The 22764-nt window shown below is 37.7% G+C and overlaps 1 protein-coding gene across 1 annotated transcript in view; it reads right to left on the bottom strand.

Moving 5' to 3' along the window:
- LOC140228524 (uncharacterized) overlaps positions 1-22764 on the bottom strand; it is a 456303-nt gene that overhangs the window by 163103 nt on the left and 270436 nt on the right. The gene's annotated exons all lie outside the window — the stretch shown is intronic.

Below are 22764 nucleotides of genomic sequence, written 5' to 3' on the forward strand. Positions count from 1 at the left end.
TTTTATGAGCTGTTACAACCTTGCCATGTATATGATGGAAAAATTGGGAATTGCGAAACTGTTGTATGGAGAGATTCAAAGGATTTACACCAGCTAGTATCCTACAGTGTATTCTCTTTCATTCAAGTTTTGTAAGGTTTGTTCATTATAGCACAAGAAGCTTATCATGTGAGATTCAAACTATAATGTTTATAATTTGAGGTGTGCATACATGGGTACATTATTTTGTGAGCTGTTATGACCTTGCCACGTCCACCGTATGTGATGGAAAATTCCGAATTATAAAACAGTGTTTGGACTTTTACATGTGACCACATGTACATTCTAGAGTGTATGAAAAGACTCCCTCAATTACTTGTACAATGTAGTTATGCCAGCTTTTTCTGAAGCTTTTTCTTCCAGGTTTTGTAACATTTGTGTATTGTAACACAAGAGATTTATCTTGTGAGATTCAAACTTGACTGTTTTAATATGATTTGTGGTATGCATGTAAATTGTACATGTATCATTATTTTGCAAGCTGTTATGACCTTGACATGCATATGTTGGAAAGTTAATAGGCGTTGCAAAACTTTGTTTGGACTTTTACATGTGACTACAAGTAAACTCTAAGAATATAAACAGATTCGAACGAGTTAAGCCAGCTTTTCTTGATACAGTTGTACAGTACTCTCTTTCAAGTTTTGCAACATTTGTGCATTATAACACATGTAGTTTATCTTGTGAGATGCAAACTTGAATATTTATGATTTGAGGTACCGGTACTGTACTCATGACGATGTCTTTAATATTTTGTTCACTGTTACAACCTTGCTACGTATCCGATAGAACATCTGGAAATGCAAAACTGTCAGAGTGTGGAGAGATTCAAAGAAGTTATGCTACATATGTAGCTGATATCCTGTGCTCTTTCTGTCAGGTTTTGTAATGTTTGTTCATTATAATACAAGAATCTTATCTTGTGAGTTTATCTTGTGACCTTGCCATGTATTTGACGGGAAAATTGAAAATTGCAAAACAGTGTTTGGACTTAAACATGTGACTACATATACAGCTATTTTGCTACATTTTGAGTGTATGAAGAGATTCAAATTAGTTATGACAGCTTTTTCTGATGCTCTTTCTTTAGGTTTTGTAACATTTTGTGCATTTTAACACAAGAGGTTTATCTTGTGAGATTCAAACTTGACTGTAAACCCTGTAGGTATGCAAGCTGTATGCATATATTTTGTTAGGTGTTATGACCTTGTTTTCAGTGGAAAGTTGGGAATTGTTAAACTAGATTGGAACTTAGGCATTTGACTTCACTCTCAGAGTATGAAGACATACAGCTGTATATGTACGGTACAAAGGAATTATACAAGCTTTATACAGTGCTGCATTGTTCATGTGTTTCTTTCATCTGTGCTATACAATGTATGCTGAAGTTTAGCCAGTGAGATTCAAGCTTGAAAATTTAAAGAAATTACATAGTGTACAGGAAGTCTGGTATGCATGTACATTGTATCAGTAACATATCTTAAGCCGTTAGGCCTTGACCTTGGAAGCTTGGAATGGCAAAACTGAGTATACATGTTCTTGTACATGTAACTTTACTCTCTTGTGTTAGAAGATACTATACAACTTAGGAATGACACCAGCTTTATGTTGTGCTGTATTTTGGGGTTGTTTACATTGCATTTACATGATAAACATTCTATTTTCTGAAGCAGGTCTTCTGTATTTATCTTAGTGGAATTTTTGACTTTTTTTGTAGTACATGTACGTAAAGTACAGTACAATCTATACATTCGTGAAGATTAGCAATTTTCAAATGCAATAATTTCCTTGTACTTGCCATGCATCTTTACATGTACACTGCTATTGTACATGAATGGGATTAGAGTATTGCACATTTTTTTTTTTCCAGCTGATCATGATGTAGCAAATGGTATGATCTTGCTGCTTCCTCTTTTTTTATTTACATCATCATCGTTGTTTTTGGATTTTGTTATTAAAATTTGAAAACAAATACAGTGTATGTATGTATTTCTTGGTCAATTTTGTTGTCGTGATGATTAAGCCGATACATCGACATAATGTTCATTACATGTACCACATAATTCCTCTATGTAATAAATCTCCAACATTTACAAGACTTTCATCATCAACGTCTTTCATCTGTCACACTATTTGCCATGACCTTTCAACTATTACATGACCTTTCATTGACGCAGCCACTGTTCAGGTATGCACAACGTAAGGTGTAGTTGTATTAAAAATGGTGCAGTGTACAGACTGAAATGCCAGTAAGACTATGAAGAGAGAGAGAGAGAGAGAAAGAAAGAGTCGGGAGAGACAAGATATGACACAAATTGAGTTGAAAATTATCATGAGAACTAAACTCTGGAATTATATATCTCTAGAACTAAAAAAGTCAGTACATGTGTGTGTGTATTTCAGTGAACACATGAATAATTCTTGTACCCATGTACTCATGGTACAGGACATTGGTTAACAGTACATGTAAATGTACATGAACTTTTCTAATGAATACTGTGAGTCATCTACAAATAGGCCACAATGAACACCGTGCATGCTCTGCAAGCTCGAATCATGTGATTAGCTATGTCTTTTGAGGTACTTTTTCAATTCTTAAAAACCCTTAAAGCCTCTTCACTTTCAACACTGATAACTTTTGAAAAGAAAATGCTCTTGTACTGAAAGTTGGTACCAGTCATTAACAGCATGTCCTTAATTACTGTGCAAAATTTCAGCCTAATCTGATAATCCCTTCATAGTGGTTGCTAGGGAGTTTTGCTTCCTGTTTTTTGTTCCATTCATTGCACGGAGCCCCGAGCGGGGGATTAAGCACTTGAATAGACCCTAAACTTTGAAGCCTCTTTTCTCAGTAAATACTTTTTCAGAGTGTGTACAGCACTGTACTTTCTTTTCATTGTTTAGATGGGTTAGGAAGATCCATTTGTATTGAGTTATACATCATTTTAAAGCTTAGAGTCTGCTCTTTCAGAATCTGCCCTTAACTGAAAATTCATGTCTGACGACTTTTTGTTCGTTTTGAGGTGCACTGTCACATATACATAAAGATCAAACAGGTTTTTCAGTCAGAAGTGAAGTGAGCTACACTAATCCCTTCGCGACACTTACAAAAGGTATATAGCTTCCATTATCAGAAGGACCATTTTTTACCAAAATTTAAAAATTCAGAGACCATAACTGTCTAAGTAATTAAAAAAACAAACAAACAAAAATCCTGAAAAGAGATATGTTTTACCAATGTTCTTCAAATAGTATACAAGCATTGAGTCCCTTCATAAGATATTCATATGAGCATGCCTTGAGGTGAAGATATGTCCCCAAACCGCATCTGTATCATAATCCAAAATGGGTAAGGACCATATCCTGTATGTAGTGACAAGAAGGCCTACCATTCATAGCCATACAGTCACCTGGATACTGACAATTTTGAAAACATACTTTGGATTGCACATCAGGGGGCTTTTCCAATGAAGAGGTGCATTCGATTTTTGATATTATTATTTTTTCTTTTTCTAAATCATACCCATGAGAAGGTAACCAATATACCAATGCATCGATACCTCTCATTTTGCTCTTGCCGTCTTCCCAGGTAAGTTGCGGCAAGTTGAAACAGAACACTCATCAAATATATACGAGAACACCTGTATGATGTTCAAATCCAGGGAATACATAATGCTTCTTCATACAAACAACAACAACTACCACACTTACCTCATCAGAAGTTCACGCACACAGAATGAGAAATATCATCCAATATCCATACAAATGATCCAAAGGAGCATGTAACCTGGGTCATGAGCTCATACCAGTCTCTCTCATTGAGTTCCACAACTTGAAGAGGATTTTTGTCTTGGCCCTAAAACTGACCAGGAAATTGCCTCCACAAACTTGGTGTGGTTGGATGACTTATGCCAGAAGCAAACATGTAATTTACTTGCAATCACCCCATTCCCCCTTTACCCCTCCCCCTTTGGACCCATAAAATCTTGGAGCACAATAGATTCAAAGTTAACAGGGTACCAGGCTGCTAAAAAAGAGATACCCTATTTTAGCAGGAAACAAGGGATGTATTCAATAACATGACAAAGTGACATGTAGGTCTGAAGACTTAAGACAAACAGTTGCTGAAGCTAGCTCCCCTTTTAGAGGATTTATCCCTTTTAATACCAATTTGAGAGGTCTGCTGGATAAATCTCTTCTAAATTGTCTGGACTAGGGAAGATGAAGACGATCAACACCTACTCAAGTTCATGGTGAGGAGCTTTAGGCTGATAAAACATGACTAGCTGTGAATAACAAAGAGGCAAAGGGTTTTCTATTGACCCAAAGTCAATATCGATGCCTGTCTAAACAGTGCAACACTCTATGTGAAGTTTGGTGTAGTTACAGCCCTCCTCTGGGCATCCAGAATGTGGCAACCTTATGAAACTTTGCATGAGATAAAACCTTAAAGGAATCGTACAGTTTTGGTTGAGACCTAATTTCAGGTTTCTAACATTTTTTTTTTTGGTGAGATAATGAGAAGTTCTTATGAAATATGAAAAAGCATGTAATTCTATGAGGTATTCAACATTTATTTGATGAAAATTGGTTTTGAAATGGCTGAGATATCCAAAAAAGAGCGATTCTAATAAAGTGTGGGACCCACACTTTATTACGATTGCTTTGTTTTACTTTGTTTTTGGATGTTTCGGTCATTCCAAACCCGATTTTCATCAAATAAACTTTAAATTCCTCTTAAAATGGTATGCTCTGTAGGGTTGGGGGTACCACGTATCGTCACCCTAAGGATCTGTAGCTTGTTTATTCTAAAAATATGATACAAATCCGCCTAATTCTTACCTCAAATATGACATAAATACTGCAGTTTTGAATGTCGTGTCCGTCTCGTTGATTATGAATCTCCGTTTTAAAATAGCGCAATTTTAGTGCGTGCGTTCCGTTTTCTTTGCACAGCGAAAAAGGGAACCTTGCAATCGGCACCCCCTCCCCTCCATAGGTATACACATGAATTTCACAGCATAGGTAATACACGTGAATTTCACAGGCCATAGGTAATACACGTGAATTTCACAGCCATGCGTCGTTACTGAGCGGATGTGTAATATTTAGCTTGGTTTGTTTGAGTTTGATTTTCGTTTCTTCATTTTTATTGTTTTTATAGCTAATAACACTTAATCCCGTGCGTACTTTTTCGTTCTATACGCAAACAGCCATGATACGCAGGGTGCCGATGGGAAGGTGCCCTGCCGATAGGTGGTGCCCCAACCATACTATATCATAAGTGTTTTCTTGGTATCTCGCAAAAAGTTAAAAGCCCAATTCTCATCTCCACCAATACTGTACCATCCCTTTAACATCAATGATATGAGGGGAAAAAATATATTCTGTTACATTAACAGAGGAGAGTTTGGGACAATAAACGTCAATTATATTTCTCTTTCATACATCGATAAAGTCCAAAGTCCAAAGAAAAAGACATCCATCCATTACAATGCACTGGCTAGCAGCACTGCCAGGCAAACACATTATTTTTGATGTATGACAGATATACCATTCATCATGGAACTTATGTCACAACTAATCTCATCTCAAAGATCATATTGACTCCACCAAAAGGACAAAACTTATCCAATCGTTTGCCAATATGACACTCTGCTTTGCTACATCACTTGATGCAATAGATATAACATACATACATTGTAGAGTGATATATTTCTGGCTCCAGCATGCACCCTGTCACAGCCACTATGAGTGCATTGTCCTCATCCTCAACTTTGAAATATCATCTCTTACCAAAGATCTAACATCAACCGTATGAAAACGGCTCAGTTGATTCATACTGATTTCCTGAGCACACTGAAAGACATTGCACTTCAGACATGGCAGGATGGTGTCCTAAGATGTGCCCGTCTATTCAGCCATACAGACTGATACCCCTTTCATAAACTCAATAATGCGGATAATATCCGCAACATTTGGTCGTAAAATCGGAGCGGGGAAAGAATAATGCGCATTATTTCGACCCTTCTATTATCCGCATAATAGCAGCATCGGGACCAGATTTTGAGTTTATGAACGCAAACCCAAATAATGCGGATAATTGCCGGGGTGCGGTCAAACGTCACCTGTCTTTCCCGTAGGAGGGACGTGTGCAGTCACCATGACGATTATCCGCTTTTTTCAGGACGGGCGCTCGTAAAAATAATGCGGATTATTTTCAGAGTTTGTGAACGCATTTTTTATTGAATTGTCCGCATTATTCTTATGCGGATAATAGGAGGATGAGTTTATGAAAGGGGTATATGGGAGGTAAATGTCCCCTGGTCAGGTAGGGACCAGTAAAATCAACCAGAACAAAGTGCTTTAAATCCCAGGAACAATTGCTTGGGGAACATCAAACTGCAAGTGAATAACACCTTTACAAAGAGTTCAGAAACAGAGTCTAACACTCTTATAGTCTATACCTATTGTATAGATCTAAACATCGGATTAAGACAGGGCTATACAAAAAGGAATGGGAGGGGATAAGCAAAGGGAAACAATGACAGTCTGCAGGAAATCTCCAAAGTTTTTCTATTCCCCCCACTCTTCATCTCGCCCTTAAAAAGTATTCCTCTCTCGGAAATTCTACCAAAACATCTATTCATGTATTTTTATTGCTCCTGTTGCAACACAAACTTTCAAGCTGCAAACATTTCTACAGAGAATTATTTTCAGTCTATGTGGCACGGTTCTCACATACACATTTATCATGACCTGCCAAGGAGGTCAATGCACCAGAGTACCTTCGTACACAGTATAACAAGCACTGTCAATGCACTTTCTCATACTTTCATTTCTATTCAAAATATTTTTTTACCAATTTCCTTTCACTGCTTACGGATTAAACTTCATCCACAGCCAGTCAACTCCTTGCCCGCTCAATTAGCAGTCTGTAATTATGCATTCCATCCCAGACAGTACCACTGTGAAGTTGGGAGGGGGGTGGGGAGTGTTGGTAGTGGAAAACACCCTTAAAGTGCAGGGACCGTCATATCAGCAAACCCAACTCTCATGAGTCATCCTCATCTACACATACCCCTACTCATCAACAAGAGACCCCCCTCTATTCAATCAAAAATCTCCACCACAATTATCCCATCATCCACGAGCCAAGCTGCTTTAAAGAACAACAAAAAAGACAACAACAACAATAGCAACAAACACAGACAAGGCACTCCTTTCTCCATTAGTCTATGAATTTGCCAGATTTCACACCAGCTTGGGCCCTTTCTCATGATGCATCGCCATGGGAACAAGCTATTGTTCATCCTGATCAATGGATATTCTCACGTAAGTGGGAGTGATACGTTGAACGATTAGGGCGGCTCTCGACTACAAGAGAGCGAGAAGGAGAGGGAGAGAGAGAAAGAGAGAGAGAGAGAGAGAGAGAGTGAGAGATGAGATAGTGTGAGGTGAGGCATAGAAACATAATGAAACTTTAATTACGGCCTCACACGTGCGGCAGACAAATTTGATCGTTAGTAATTTGTGATCGTAGAGCGCATTTTTCATGCGGAATACACTCTTCTTTCTCTGTCTCCCCCCCCCCTCTCTCTCATTGAGACGGATATCCTCGGTTGTTTTACGGTGAAGTAACAGGAATTCCGAGGCAATTGGAGGCGATTGGTTTGCATTATTCACACCGCTTTCCTTTTTCCCCACAAATTTCCCAGCCAATCAATAACCCTTGATTATAGGTGAATGATGGACCGATAAAATTGCTTCTATTATTTCTTTTCTGCAGTTTCTTTACGGCAAAGTGGAACATGAGCTAGACACAAAGGCAATGTTTCACTGTCTTACAGCACTTTGCTATCTATGACTTCAGATTGCTTCACTACAAAGTTAACGGTCTTCTCTCTCTCATTAAAAGTGCAGCAGAAGGCAATGGCTTGCTTTTTTTTTTTCCTTTTCTGTATTAATTATAAAATGCTCTCTCAACTATGATATATGATATTGGCATATTGCTGTGGCAGTGATCTATGTTTTAAAAGCTCTGCTTTTCAGCAAATCACTCTTTTCCATTACTACATTCACCTTTTTGTCACCATTTTCTGTCACCATTGCAAAGTATACCTTGTTTCTATAATTTTATATTCATTTGTTGAAATATCTTGTATCAAATTTTATGATATTATACTAAATTGTTAACAAGATGATTTATCAAGCAAATACATGGTATTTGTGTTACCTTTTGTTGATAGAAATAAAGCTGAATTGAAAATTGACTTGAAAAGATAAGAATGACAGAAATCTGTGAAATATTGCCTGGAGTGGTTGTGATATTAAGCAGTAAAGGGCAAATAGCAGCTAGAATTGCCATTACATTGATAACTCATTACATACATTACATGGTCCTACATTTTCCATAGGTGATCAATGAAACCAATAATTCCCATTATAATGGTGAATGTACACAATGTTTAAACTGATTTAAAGAACTTTCACTGGCATTGATGAAAAAATAAGCCTCTCATGTTAAGGATTTAGCAAATCTACTGTATGATGTTACTGGCAGTTACATCCAATTTCTTTAAACAGACAAAGTGGAATTATTAGGTAGATAACAGGGTTATCTCAGACAGTAATTACCAGAGATATTACAGGCACAAGCCATACTAGCTGTATAGCAGGAAATGGTACTGTGCAACCGCTTCCATCAAAAGCACCACCGAGCCAATCAGAGCGGCCGGATTACAGGCGTGCAAGGGTGAAAACACCGGATTACGGCCGTAATTAGACTGGACAAGATCGGTGGCACACTCCTTTCATCGGCTGTGGCTCTGGACGAATGGACTAACATATCAAATCAGTCCACGGCTCTTGTGATCTGCACCGACCGCATTAATCTCACTCAGGGTCCCCCCCCCCCCCTACCCCAGCCTCTTCTAGTCTTGGTTAGATTGGTAAAGACCAGCTGAGCCGGCTGAGTAATGATATAAGTCATGATTGAGAGAAAGAAAGGGGGGGGGGGCGGGATATGTTGTGAAAAGCTACAGAGTGAAGTCTACCACTGACTCTGTTAATGTTTCTGGTTTGGTCTTGGGGTTTGGGGACTGTTGTTTTTGTTTTTGTTTTTAAACATTACTTGCATCAGAAGATTTGGCAATGTGCCAAGCTTTACCCTTTGGCATTCATTCATGAGAGAGAAAAAATGATTGACCAATCGTAGCCCATGAAACTAGCCCCTTTGTTAACCTCATTTGCTTAGTTAACTTATCTATGGCTCACCAAACTCATTTGGTTTGCTTCTCATTGTATGGCTGAGTCACGAGTGTTACTCATATCTACAAATTTACATTTTGCTCTTATTATTAGAAGAGACGAATGGTAGTGAAGTAGACTCTATGTTCAAGTTGGATCTAACAGAGTAAATAAAACAGCAAAAGAGAAACAAAATGGCTTTGTAAATACAAGAAAAAAGTGATCAAGTTGAACAAACTTAAAATTTCAGATGACTGAACAAAACAGTACTGTTAGCTGCTACCAGCTGTGCAAACTGAATGAGGCATGGTGCAATCACCCTACACGTTTTTGATTGACTTACATAGATATCTTAATGAATTTCCCTTACAGAAATGAAAAAAAAAAGAGAAATAACTTATATTCTTTTAATTAATGGTGTACTGCCGCATCATGGCATAATGGTATGATACTAGTAAGAGCAATTTTTTATGAGTACGGGGTTGTGGTTGTGGTATAATTGCAATACTTTTGCAGTCTTACATCAATGAATTGCTACCGATCTTCCTAACAGAAATATTGGTGGATTAGAGGTTTTGAACGAATAAAGACGATTAAAACCACAGATAGATATTACACATGACACATGTGCCTCAACTAGCTGGTTGCAGAGGCAGTTTTTTTTTTCTTCTTTTTTTCTGAATCACCTGATGGAAAGACGGCAGTTTCCATAACAAAAGAGGGCAGCAACCAGTCTCAACTATCAAATGGCGAGTGTCAGAAGGCACAGTGCAGAACGCTCTCTGGTAAAGGCTGTGCATCTTAACCCAATCCCTACGCCACTTCGAAATGGACATCATGAATCATGAATTGGAGCACTCAGCACACCTGATTTTCCGCGTATGTCACACAGGTGGTGGTGAGGGTCCTGTACTTTTCACTCCGTTCCGACCCTAGACTACACCAGCACACACATCATAGGTATTTCAAAGTGATCTAATGATTTCGCATCTTGCAGTCAATCACCCAGTCTACTTGGATCGAGTGAAATGTTGTACAACCACATGCGACCTAGTAAAGAAAATTTCTAGGTCCCTTGCATTCAGCCACGAAGGAAATGTGGAGCGGCAACCTCTGTGTTGAAGAACTTCCTTGTTTGTACAACACACAGGATATACATTCTGCACTTTAAACAGAAAATACTTGGATAACACATTGCTTTGTCTTCTTTGTATGCCAACACATTCTGCATATGAATAATGATTCCTCACACTTCCATATCTCATACATCATATCATTTAGTTATGACAAAATAAATAAGTCCCACAGCACTGTGTTTGGGAGACCTGAATATTATCAGCTGAATCTAAGCCAGATGTCTGGCTTACAAAAACGAATAAAAATTTGATCTTGATGTTTGATTTCTCTGGGTCAGTTCCTCGATAAATTAGTCACAAGAGATCATCAGAACAGGAAATGAATAAAGAACAAAGTCCAGCCAGTCCCCCCCCCCCTCAAAAGCAAATTCTGTCCACAAAACCATAGCACAGTTTTAGATTTTTGAAGCATCCATGTGAAGTTCTCAACCCGAGTTCAGATTGGGGGGGGGGGGGGAGTTATAGCAATATCACAATCATTATTATACACTCCATCATTCTAGCTAAGATAAGCAACCTACTATTAACAGTCCATATGGCAATGTTTGGATGTACCTGGATTTTACGTACCCAGTATTTTTCTTCTCCATGCATATAGGGATACATACAAATGGTCACAAAGAAAAAGAGAGATAGAGAGAGAAAGAAAAGAGATATAACGAGAGAGAGAAGAGAGAGAAAAAATTACCGAAAGTGATAGGAGGAAGAAAATGACAGCTGCTGTCATCTACAACGAGTGAATTATGGTTTGTTATGAGTTCCACCGGTGACTAAGAGAGAGGAGAGATGGTGACAGAGAAAGAAGATGGTGCAGAATTTGATGAGGTGCCAGACATGGAGAAATAAACAGTCGCCCCTGCAAACGAAAATTATTGGTTTCCTTGCAAATGCTCACAGGAAAAAAAAAATGAAAGGGGGGGGGGGGTTGAGACAGAAAAAAAATCTATAGGCATGATGTTGGTAAAAATAAAAATTAACTAGCATTCAAGTGTATGTGTATCTTCCATGGTATTCTGCTCATTGTAATTATTTGATACAGAAGTGCCTTCCATTGCTAGGTCAGGGAGGTGGAAGAGTCTCTCTTCTACCTCCCTGGTTAGGTGGCCACAAGATATTTGTTGCTTTAAGAGTCAACATTTCGACTTTTAATCTTTCAACTCACAGAACCCTATTAAAGACCCAGTAACACGGGGATTCATGGGTGGCCAGATTCATTCACTACCCACCCGGATATATTCATAAACCATGAATAGCACTGGTCAGGAAATATGTGCATTGAAACATATACTCAATGGTAATGGTCAAATCCAGATTAGATTCTTTGGTTGTGCGTATACATGTGCAGACATAAGTGACAAAGCTGGACAATTTGCCACAGGGATTCTCAAATATAGTTGAGCTGGGCCAGCCGCCTTCCCACTGCATGGTATCCCCATGGTACCATGTCTTTAACTACATGCTCTATACCTTAACACATTCTCATCAGGAACCAATCGGATACAGCCAAACTCAGTGGATCTTGTAATGCAGTCCAATCAGAGATTGCATGCTGTTGCAATGATTGGAGCTTCATTACCACCATGGTAAGATCACATCAATGAAGTCATCAGGCCATCTCGACGCTAATCCTGAACCCGACGTGCAATTTCGCCATATCATCCCGCGTAGGCGTCAGGGATAACTGCTTGACTCCATTGCAAAGGGTTTGATGGCCATCCCGAGATGGCTTTCTAATCTTTGCTGATGATCATTCCTGGTAGAGTAATGTCCTATATTTTGTGGATGATGTCTTATGTGAGCACTGGAGCAGTAAGGGTTTCTGAGACATATGTTTCACTTTCAGAGCCATTTACATTCATTTAATATCATTAGCCTTTCACCTCTTTCTTCTGACTCGACCAGAAATGATGGGAGTAGGAGAAGCGCATTTGATGCAGAAACTAATTTTCCTTGAGCATGTGAAAGTAAGGCTTGCATCACCTTTAAACCATGTCTTCCTGAAATCTAGGTCAAAGTTTTTGAATGTTTATTCCTGTGGATGCAATACACCCCAAAACACGCAGTGCCCTTTGCCAAATTTCTAAGTTCATACTAGCGTTTTCACACAGTAATCTTTCTGATCATACACTCTATGAGTATATCAACAGCTAATGTTAAAGCTCCGTAGATCTAATTCTTCACAGGCAGCACTTTCCCCCCTCCACTTTCCCTTGCTTTCATCTTTGTACACACTAAGAAAAAATGATTCATTCTTGCACCTTTTAAGGGTGCAAAGTGATGTCACACTGGTGGCTCCCTATGGGTGTTATCTTGCACCCTCGAGAAATGAGTGCAAAAGTGGTACCTTGCGCAAGGGTATAACCTTGCAACCTGTGGGTGCACCTTTGCACCGCCAAAGAAGGTGCAAAATTGCACCCTTTATTGAGGGTGCGAAGTGGTTCCCTTGGGTGCATATTTCCACCCACACTAAGTGGTGCTAAGTTGCACCCTCTTCTTGAGGGTGCATCTTTCCACCCACACTAATTGGTGCCGAGATGCACCTTTCTTGAGGGTGCGATCTTTCTCCCTTTAATTTTCGACGCAACTTTGCACCCTCTCTTGCCTCTACTTTTGGTGCAACTTTACACCTTTCGTGAGGGTGCAAAGAAGCACCCTAAGTTCCAAGATTGTAGCCTCTTTTGAGGGTGCGATTTTGTGCCATATATATAGGTATAATGTTGCACCTATGTGGTGCTTATTTGACCCATGACTGCAGCAAAATTGCTTCTTTAAAGGAGCCAGTCAGTGTCACTGTCTACGCCTTTAGAGGCGCAATGTTGCCCAGTATAACCTCAAGTGAACCTTGAGATTACTGGGCAATATTGCGTCTCTAGAGGAACAGGCAGTGACACTGATTGGCTCCTTTAAAGAAGCAATTTTGCAGCAGTTATGGATGAAATAAGCACCACATATTTGCAACATTATACCTATAAGGTAAATATACTTAATATACATAACAAGGTACAATTTGGTTACTTAACTACTTTAAACCTTGAATAGTGCGAACTAATGCAAGCCTGTTTGCTCAGTATATCAAACTTATGCTGTTGTTGCACTCTGCAAAGTAAATAAGATTGGTGTAATTTGGATCCTGTGAATCATGAAATGTGTGCGTGGAATTTGTGAGTTTTGAAATGTTAATGTAGAAGTTAACTTATAGTTGTGTTTGAATGACATACTAAAACCAAATATTTACCCAATTACCTTTGAAATGAGGTGAGCACTATCACTATCTATCAAACAAACCCTCTAAGCAAGAGCATACATCTGCATGAAGGAAGAGGTAAAAATATGATATACATTTGTCTGGATACGTTTTATTCAAAACGTACTTGAATACGTACTTATTCACATAATCTATAAGAATAAGATATGCTTTTTGCCAGTACACAAAGCCTCAAAAAACAAAAGCATGCTACGTACATTTCTAAAGTATGCACCATATCTAAAAAAAAAAAAGTAAGAGGATTTAACAAGTTGTTTGTATGCATTCAAACGAATAGGCCTGCATATTTCCATGCGTACAATATTCATGTAACAGTGACGTCATCATGAATCATCAAAAAGATATGTTTCCAGCATAGACATGAATTTATCTAAAATTTAAAACATGTCTTACAATTAGGAGTTTGTTTTATAATGACGACGCCAATTGTCTTAAAGTCCTTATCACGACATGTCTTGGGGTTCACATTTATTTAAAACATGAGATTCTTGGCACTTAGATTACGACTACAATTCATTATGGTTTAGATACTTAACTGACATACGCATACCATATTCAGGTATACGGGCATTTCGATGAAAACATCTAAATACAAGGTATAATTATAATATGAAAATCAAACTTGATACCAGCCCTTATGGGCTACCAATGGAGACTAGGCAGAATCGCAGTTATCATGGTTATGTATTCAGATTTTGTTTTGGGTGATCAATTCGAGTCCCTCGAGCTGAGATTCCGGAACTGCAATGAGCAAATCATCATAATGACTAACAAAGTGACTGAGAATAATACATGCACCAGTTTCTGTTTCGTTGTTCTATACATAGAAAGTTGTTACGTTTTCCAATCCTCTGTAGGCACACAGGGATTTGCAGATCACCTTTGGCTATAACGCCATGGTCGCGTGCAAAATGATTGCAGCTTATCTAACTTGTAGTTTCCGAATAGGGGACTACCGTGCTTATACATATTAATCGGATGATAGACCCCGTCAAAGAGTAAATTGCGGATATCGTATACCATTGTCAAATCCACTTTTTGTTCTGTACACAGTTTCACTGGACTCTTATGAACCACTGAAGCATTACCAAATCATGGAGTATAAGAATAATCTTAAGTCATTTCCTTGAAACGGCTATGAGCGGGAACAGTTTGGCATCATACATGACTAAATGCATGTATTATACAAAGTTTCAGGACACTTTGAACCGTGTCCCCCCCCCCTCCCCCCCCCCAAAAAAAAACACAAAACAAAACAAAGCAAAACAACAACAACGAGTGAAATGTTGTATACCCTAGGCCCATTAGTGTATGATCTTTGTCCTTTGAATACATTGCCCATATTTTTCAACGAATAGGCATCTGGATGCAACGTAGGTATATATAAAATGATTTTTTTTTAAAGGAAAATACATTTAACCACTTCAGATATAACTATGGAACAAATAGCATAATATTGACACGTTCCCTTATTCCTAAATGACGTGACAGAAAACTTTCCTCACCGAAATCATTCTGTCGTTATTCAAGTACAAGACATTGGTGATTATATACCTAGTTCGATTAAAAGTATACATGGAGTCATTGCAAAAGTATCTAATGAATAGCATGCTTCAGAACTACATCATTGTCATTTATTCTATGACGCTAATAATAAAGTAATTGTTCCGCCATACTGCCTGGCAGGTTGTAGTCCTCCTACGACGTTTGTTCAGCAAATAAGGCACAAAATAAAATTTTGCGAATTTTACACGCTGTTGCCAAAGTATCTAATCTTCTTTACCACTATTCTCAGACATAAGGTATGCTGATGCTGTATGAATTAGAAACGGAAGCTTCACAAATATTCACCATCTAACAAGGTAAAAGCGAAGTGAGGTCTTGCCCACATATCGAATTTGTGATTACACTGATTTTCAAATGTAAGCTCATTGACCTTTTGACTGTTGACGGAGTCGGACTTCACCAATATCAACACTTGACAGCCATCTTTAGATGTTCTGGGGAGTGAATTTGGTGGTCATATAGCTCAAAAGTGTGGAAAGTTACTAAAAGAACACCACGATACTATGTCGACAGTGCTTACAAGGTGAGATGCAAAGAAAGAGCACGAAATGACATTGTAGAATTTGACAATGACCTACAATATTTGACCTTGAACGCTGGCACCCACAAGGTGGTAGAAGTAACTTCATCCAATCGTATATACATATGCAAAGTTTCATTTGGATACCTCAAACAGTACTTAAAGGGGAATGAAACCCAAATGTACCCGTGGATTGGAGCAATATCATAAGAACACATATGTGAACATGGAAAATCGTATGATCAGTGGAAGTTATGCATTTTTTAAAGTTTCAGTGTCACTTTCATGTATGGAAACGTATAGGCCTATGAAGAAAATATCAAGGGAATTCCATAAAATCTGATTCTAAATGAAAAGTACAAATTGCCTCCACTTATTTGTCGTTGCCATAATGTTAAGGGTAATATTACCCCCACCCCCTTCTGGAAGAAGTTAATCAAGTGCTCCTTTTGTAATGCTAGAAACGTGAAACTATGCCTATTTTCTTTACATTTCTTTATATAATTTTCCATGGTTGACGTCAAAGATGTAGCTTTCTCATCTCGTAATGGCGGCACTGAAACTCTAAATATATGTGTATATATAGCTCTTCGACGGATTTTCCGATATTCCTCAATTTGTGACGATGTGTTCAACTGCTAAAGTAATCTCCCTGCATTAACTTGTCCACTTGTACTTTTCGTTTCATTTCCCTTCGTGATACAACGTTGCCATAATCGATAACAGACTGATGTACGAACGGAGGGACAAGCTGAACAACATCATTTCTCTGGTGACAATTCCTTGTAAAAGTATACACCATGAAAACTTTAGGCTGGTAAACTATATCAAGACAATTATTGAACAATATTGTTAATGAAATGCAGTAGGTTTTTCTTCGTGATAGTTGCCTGTTCAGATCAAGGCTTGCAATGTACTGCTGAAGTATGCATCGGGTGTTTCTGCCTTGTCTGGGATACTGAAAGCCACAGAGCACAGAAGGCCGGAAACATTGTAGCGAAGGAAGACACGATTGTATACAGGAATACGGGCAGATTTCACAACCATCCAGCCAAATAGTGCGCAGCATTCACAGTGAAGATTGTGGGATTTAGTCCTGCCAGGTTCTGAAAGAGATTTTGGCATGAATAAATAATGACTGAATAAAATTTCGAAGGAAATAGGTCGTTTACACTATAGGCGGTTTTGTTGCTTACATAAACTAACAGGTTGCAACTATGATCATTGACCAGAAAATGGAAAATTAAATTGATTGCATAGATCTACTTCAGGTTTCTAACGACTTTTGCTGAAATAATGAGAAATGGTTTTGAAATAGCTGCGATATCCAAAACAGAGCAATAATAATATAATATAGGACTCACTTTTTATCACGATCGCTGCGTTTTATTTTGTTTTTGGATGGCTCATCCATTTCAAAACCAATTTTCATCAAATAATCTTTAGAATTCCTCTTAGAATGGCATACTCTCTATTATTTCATTTAAGTAGGTTCTTGGTATATCACAAAAAGTTAAAAGCCCAAATCCTCACCTCCACCAATACTATATCATCCCTTTAAGCTTTGATATTGGTTTCTAAACAAATCCGGTCGGATAGATTTATTTCAGCTCTTTGTCATATAAGTAAAACATGATAATGTTGCAAAGAAATATTCCTCTTATATTTCTAGTCAGAAAGCAGATGGAATTCCCGTCTCCCATAAAAAAATAAAAGTGCAGCACTTACTTTGTCACAGACATACAGCATGTCCTCTCCAGGCAGACGGGGAATTAGGAGACAGCATGCCGACATCACTAAGTTAGAGCTGAAAAAAAAAAAAAGAATAAATGTGGAATAGCCTGAGTAAAGTCATGTTGAAAAGAAAAATCTGGCGAATTTGGACTGAGATGAAAATACACACCTTTTATGTAGGCCTGCATACATTTATGACATAGGGCATATTCAAATATTCCCACATTTTTCCTGACCAACTCAAAGTCTTCATAACATAAAATAACAAAGTAAGACAACATCAAATTACATGCAAATTTAATATCAGTTTGCTGTATATTTTACACAGTTAGGAAAGGAGTAAGTATAGTATAATAATATAAGTATAGACCTCAGCCATTCAGCCGTTGCTGAGCTTGCCACAGATGATGGTCCGGGTGCTGGCCATGGCAATGGGTGTAATGATGCCCATTATGGTTGACACCTCTAATCCTGCTACCACACACACAAAAAAAGAGAAAATATAGCCCCTCTACTTATTCATAACATTGATTTGATTTACTTTGATAATACTGGTTACAGAAAAGAAGATTACCCCCCCCCCAAAAAAAAAAAAAATAATAATAATAAATAAAATAAAATAAAATAAGATAAATAATATATAAATAAATAAATATAAAAAAAAAAGAAAAAAATGAAGATTCTTGCGGGGTAGAGATGCTGCCTGTATGAGTTACAATCCATCATGGAGTTTTCAGGAAAAAGTCCAAAAAAAAACTGAGAAGACGTAGAACGGAAAAGGCAAGAATGAATGATCGCAATGGTCCACTTGAGTAACATATCTCTCGATTATAGATGGTATCAAAAATTGCACTATAGTCTTATCAAATTTTCCGCAACCCACTAAACGTTGGCTACGTTATAGTAATCGATAAAACTGCGTTCATGTGTAATAATACGCTTTAATATAATATACTTCACGGATATCACATGCTGAAAATCTAGATGAATCAATAACCTGAAAATACATGTATTACGGATTAATCCATTAATGAAACTTACATATTCTGTTGAGGAATCACTCTGTCCTTCAGAATTGCATATAAGTTTACGTGATCAGGAGAATGCGCGCAACTTCATCATATTGTATCTTGCTTGAATACCTGAAAAGGAAAATCAAGTGTCATGAGTTCAAGGCCACTGTTCATGCGTGTGTAATAATTTTGCAGAAGAGCTAACTTATGTAAATGTGACTACATAACTCACTCCATGGCAGCTTAATGTATAGTTCAATTCTTATGCACTGCCTTGCTGCATACAGGGTGAACTTAAGTCTACCACTAACACTACCTGACTACAGAGAATTATCCCAGCATAAAGATAAGCGTGCAATGTTTGCCATTATAAGTTTAGTTAGTACACTAGTCTATTTATCCATAAGTTTATCAACAATTATTCATCAACTTCAGTTCCCTTCCTTTTATTCGTTATTAATCAAAATAGTGGTATGGCACGACGCGATGTATTATCCTTGGGGATGTGTGTTTGTGTGTGTGTGGGGGGGGGGGGGGAGGTGGCGTAAAGGTTATGTTAAGGACACACTTCCTATAGGAATATCCGATTCTACGTTTTCTTAACTATTTTGTTTTGTTGTTGATCGGTAAATATAAAGAATTACTTGAAATTGTGATTATGTATATGTTCACTGTATTGTGAGTATAAATTATGCTTGTATAATTGTGTATGTAGTGAAAATTGTACCATTTATAATGTGTACATGTACATGAATATATGTGAGTTTAATCATGTATGTAGATATTCCTATGTGCACGCCCATGTACCAACAAAAAGAATTTCCTAAATGAACAATAAATGAACCTGAAATCTGAAATCGGAATGCCATGACGTCTTTAGCAAGACATTTTATCGCTAAAGCTGCTCTAATTCCACAGAATGGTTACGAAACAAAACAAAATAGAACAGAAAACAGCACGCATAAAACTAGCCAGTTTTAACAGAATTCTAAAATGAACATTTTAATATTACTGCCTGCAAGCCTACATTATAAGACATGGCTATACAACCAAAAACATAACAGATACAAGAAATTTGATGAAGGGTAATATCGAGAGTAAGGCCTTGGTCGAGAACATTGTGGATATTTCAAATCATGCTTCACGATGATGTCTTAACTCACCATTTTCCACGTGGTAGGAATCTGCGGGGTCTTGATATTATGAAGTGGACAAAATAATTTTGAAGTCAGAGTTGCAGTAAGCCGCTACGAAAAGCCTCAGAAGAGCTGATCTGCTATGGAAATGGAATTTGCGCTAGATGCTCAGCTCAAACACGCATGAACGAGCTGTACAATGAGCCATCTGGGAGTCAACTTATGCGCACATAAGTTTGCACGACTCAACAATTCATTGAATTCATTAATCATGTTCAAGAAAAGAATGAACATGCCCACACCAGGTGACCAAACTACTGGGTCCGTGAATTGACACTCTAGGAAACATCCATGTCATTATTTAGCATCGAATGTATTCTATGGATTAATAGGCGTTAAAAAAATCCACTTTTGATTCTTAATAATTCAGTAACTATATATCAGATAACACTATCATTGATATGGGAGATAGTTGTATAGTGTACAATTTCGTTGGAGGCGGTTTAAAACACAAATCAGTTTCATGAAATCCATGATTAATTTCACAGTTAGGTTACAGATTTTGCTCTATTTCCAACCCTCTGTACAAAATTTTCACTTTGCACAGGGGTCAATGGGTGTGTATGGGAGTATGTGGTTAACACCCTGACAATGGTGTTGAACAATAGCCAGGGTTTTAATGCTTTATTATTTATTCATGAGAAATTCCACTATCACAGCTAGTCTTTATTCATTCTAAAATGTGGTGTTTGCAAGCACACGGAAACATGTGCTTACATTTTTCATGTGCATGCATTTTACCCTTAGGCTTTACCGTGCATGAATCCATGAAAAAAAAAAAGGGGAAAAAAATCAACCCTTACAAATAAATCGTGTAGTTTGCACCCTTATATATCCGCGAGTTTGCTCTCTAAATGATTTTAGTTTATCATTTCCTTTACGTTCACTTAATAAAATATGCATACATAAAATGTGACAATGGTATGAATAAAATGACAATGTGAAAAACAAACAAACAAAGCAAACAAACAGCAAAAGATATCAAGTGAAGGGGTGAGTGAGAAGGCAATTGGCCTTATTCAAAACTAATCCCGGAAAAGTAAATACATTGTATATACAGAGAAAAACATTGGCACACACACACACAAACACACACACACTCACACATACACACACATGCATACACAGACAAAAACATGGACCAGCGCATATTAGCAATACACAAGATGTCATTTTCACAAACACACCCTATCTTGCTAGTCTCTTATAAATTCGTAAAATGATATTGGTAACTTCCAGAAAACCTTTCAAGTAAAATACGTTTTAAAGCTTCCTTAAAACTTTGTATCGTTTTCTTACATTTCACATCAGAGTGGATGGAATTCCAGATTTGAGGGCCTTGAAAAAATATTGACTTTTTTTTTCTATCCCGAGATCGAGTCGCAACGAAAATCTTTAGCGTGTAGTAGGGTTTGATTCCATCATCGCACAGTAAGCATGCAGGGAATGCTGTGACATATTCCATTTCGATTGGTCAATACCAGACGAGCAGTCAAGTATTCTTCGTTAGCTTGTTCGCAGACCCTTCCATCAAAGACTCAACTTCATTTAAAAATGCTCCGATGAATGATTATGAAATTATGGGAGAACATCAAGTTTTATGATGTCTTTAAAAAAAACATGTACATAGTAGCACCACGACGGTATGCAATATTGTATTCAAGTGTCGATCAACACCATATGGGTCTTTCTTTGAGACTTGTTATGGGCTCAATATTGCACCTTAGCAAGAATGAACCACAAACAGGAAGATATGTCTTTGTAATGGTAATTACGTTTCGACATCCCAACCAATTAGGTTAGGAGAATGTTAAAGACACGGGGATACACGAATAGAAATTGCTCAAAAAAATGAAATAAAACGAACATTATTCTAATAGGCATGCCTGGGCAGTAATCTGATGTTTCTATTGATAGAGAATTCTATTTGAAGATTCATATCAGTTTGCTTTGTCAGAATCATGAGGAAAAGTGATAAAATAAACCGGCTATCCAGGGTACAGTTTAAACACTTTCACATGAAACAGCTCTGATTAACACTTTTGCACAATAATATTTCTGTTCAGAATTGACTTTTGTTTTATATGTTTTTATCTTAAAGTATAGGATTTCATTTGAAGCAAAATATAGCCAAAATTACGTAAACGTCCACAATGAATCTTCAGATTGCTCAGTGAGACGGCGGCATCGAATCCCGATCAGCGAAGGCACAAATGCACCTGTGGAATTGTTTTGTACAGCAATAGAAATCTGACGACTATTTGAATAATTACATCCAGTTGGAACTTCATCTGTTAAACCTCCTAGGTTATGTGTACAATGTGATTGGTCAATACCAGACAAGCAATCAGGTATTCTACTTTTGTTTTTTTTAGTAGACCCCTTTCATCATGGACTCAACTTAATTTGAAAATATACTCTCGATGAATGATTATAGAATATGACAGAAATTTAAGTTTCCTGATATCAAAAAATATATGTTCATAATATCAGCACAAGGATATGTAATATTGCATTTTAGTGCCGAGCAACACCATAGGATGGCCTTTGTTTTGAGACTAGTTTGGGGCGTAATATTGCACCGTCAATGACCGTGGCAAGATCGAACCCAAAATGAACCATATAAGAAGCAAAGTTCCACCATTTTCTCAAATCGTGTAGTTTGCACCCATTTTCGCGACTTCGAACCCTTCTAGCTCCCTTATTGAACCTTTTTTTCTTAGTGTGTATGGACAGTATGAATCTGTGTCAGGAAAGTGTGTGGTAATCCAGATCAGCTTTGTGAGAGATGAAAACACAGAACACGAGGAAGAATGAGAAAGAGAGAGAGAAAAACAGCAGGTAGAGTAGAGAAAGAGATAGATATATTTAGAGGGAGAAAAAGAGAGAGAAGACAGATGACAGACAGACAGAAAGAGAGGGAGAGAGAGAAGAGATAAAGAATGGTTGCTCATCCAATCATTACCGGCTCTTAAAATATTTGCTGCAAACAAGGTGGCGGGGAAGCCGAGATCAGACGATGTCACGTTTGTACCCAATCTGGTAC

The sequence above is a fragment of the Diadema setosum genome, chromosome 5, assembly GCF_964275005.1.
Source record: "Diadema setosum chromosome 5, eeDiaSeto1, whole genome shotgun sequence".
Lineage (NCBI taxonomy): Eukaryota > Metazoa > Echinodermata > Echinoidea > Diadematoida > Diadematidae > Diadema > Diadema setosum.